The sequence below is a fragment of the Macadamia integrifolia genome, unplaced genomic scaffold (genome assembly GCF_013358625.1).
Source record: "Macadamia integrifolia cultivar HAES 741 unplaced genomic scaffold, SCU_Mint_v3 scaffold746, whole genome shotgun sequence".
Taxonomy (NCBI): domain Eukaryota; kingdom Viridiplantae; phylum Streptophyta; class Magnoliopsida; order Proteales; family Proteaceae; genus Macadamia; species Macadamia integrifolia.
In genome coordinates this window covers 254,936-257,450 of record NW_024870530.1, presented here as the reverse complement: position 1 = coordinate 257,450, position 2,515 = coordinate 254,936, and positions in this window count along the sequence as shown.

Below are 2,515 nucleotides of genomic sequence, written 5' to 3'. Positions count from 1 at the left end.
CTGAGTGAGAGAAAGGGGAAGAAATGGGAGAAAAAGAGGAAACAGAGGCTTAAAAGCCCTGTTCATGTTCCGCCTCGGGTCGGACCAGCAGGCCGACCCGAGCTGCGCGCCGGTGGGCAGCCCGCCGGTTGGGAGAAAACACAAAAAAAAAGGTGTGCGGCTAGCAACATATAGTCGAGTGGGACCATCGTCCTACTTGTTGAAGCACTAGCACCGTATTTTCGGGATTAAGCTATGGCTAGTTGCAAAACATCATACACTATAATATCCCGTGTGTTGGCATATGATTATGTGCCGATATAAATTCTGAGGTGCTTAACCAATGTTGTGTATGGTATGTTCCAGGTGTAAGGACACGATGGTACGTACTAGATCCAGTAGCAATGCACGAGGTACCTCACGTGGTCCTCGCTCAGTCGCTCGACCACCAAATCCTAGAAGGTCCTGCTCTGTGGGGCAAACCCCACTCCCACAACCTCAAGAAACCTTTGATCAGGGTGTGACACAAAGGGACCCACACTGTGACTACACTTCTGGATCCTCCACCGGTCATCACTCCGGGTGATGTTGCAACCATAATCCAACAGTCACAACAAGCCTTCCAGCAACAAATGCTTCAGCAGCAATAGGCATTTATGACTGCTATACAACAACAGTTAGACCTTTCTCAACCCGGTCAACATCCCCGGATACTTACTCCACAAGACCCACCTGTAGAGTCTGGTATGGGGCCACAAGTTGGAGGTACACCTCCAATTCCGTCATTCAGCATTCCTTCGTATATGGTGCCCTCTCCATACCCTTACTATCCGGTATATGCACCCAATTACCCACCGATGAATAATTCGTCAAGGGTAGTAGAATCTTTCAAGAGGAATTTGCCACCTATATTCTCTAAGGTGTGAAGTGATCCTCTGGAGCCGGACCAGTGGATCCAAGAGCTGGAAAAGATATTTGAGGTGATTGAGTGCACTGAGGCACAGAAACTTATTTGTGCGGGGCTACAACTCAAGAATGAAGCCAACTCTTGGTGGCAAGCCTCTAAGCCTATATTGTTGGCCGCACATCCGGAACCCACCTGGGAACAGTTCAAGGATTTGTTCTTGGCCAACCACTACCCTCGTAGTTTCAGAGACCGTAAAGAGGCGGAATTTACGACCTTAACTTAAGGGAATAAGACTATCCTTGAGTATCAGCAGCAGTTTGAGAGCTTGTTCCATTTTTCCCCTAGGCATATGAGGTCAGCTGAAGAAAAGGCTACAAGATTTCTGAAGGGATTAAAGGCATCCATTGGGTCAGTGCTTGAGGTCTTAGATTTGACAGATTATGGCCAGATTGTGCAAAAGGCTAAAACCATGGAAGATAAGCAGAAGGGAGAACAGTCCCTCACACCTGGATTGTTGAAGAGGATAAATCCATTTCCGGACATGGGCAACTCATCCAAGGTATACCGTGGGTCGTAGAGTTCTGGGCCTACATATAGATAGCCCTATAGGCCATATGGCTACCCTCCTCAACCAGCTGGTGGTTCGGGCTCTACATCTTTTCGCCTAAACACTAGTACGATGCCTACAGTCACAAGGCCACCCCGACTTCCATCTACAGCAAGTCAGGTACAAAGGGGCCCCGCCCCAGTTTCGGTGTCACAAATCCGTTGCTTTAATTGCCACTCCTATGGGCATTATGCTAAAGACTGTTGGGTCAGACCAACCTTACCCTCCAGTCAGCCCTCTGCGTACTAACCTCCCTTAACTCGGGGGAATCAACCACAAGGAAGAATGTATGCCTTATCAGCTGAGGAAGCTGAGGCCAGCACGGAAGTGGTAGTAGGTACATTTTAATTTAAGATTTTCTTTATGTTAAATATTGATGACCTGTTGTACTTATATGCATTGTTGCACTAGGTGTTCTACCTATATCGGGCATACCAGCCTATGTCTTATTTGATTCAGAAGCTACACATTCATTCATATCCAAGAGACTAGCTGAGAAACTTGGTATGTCACCCAGGACACTAGATCATGGGATGATTGTTAATATGCCTACTGGTAAAGTTACACAGTTGAAGGAGGTGTATGGGCCATGCCCAGTGGAAATCAGTGGGAAGAAATTGGATGCACAACTCATTAAGTTCAACATGTAAAATTTTGACGTTATACTGGGCATGGATTGGTTGTCTGCCCATCGAGCTAATGTGATGTGTGCTGAAAAATTAATTAGGATGACAGATGATGAAGGAAAGGAATTGGTATACCGAGCAGATAAAATGAAGCGGGCTAGAAAGGTCCTTGTCTCTGCTCTTCAAGCGGTAAAGTTGTTGGAAAGTGGATGTCAGGGTTACTTAGCATCGGTACTTGATGTTGATGCAAAGGTTACACCTCTAGAAGAGGTAAAGGTGGTTAAAGAATTTTCTGACGTCTTTCCAGATCATCTGATGCATTTACCGCCTGATAGAGAGTTGGAATTTTCCATAGACTTGATCCCTGGAGCAGCTCTAATGTCTAAAGCTCCATAC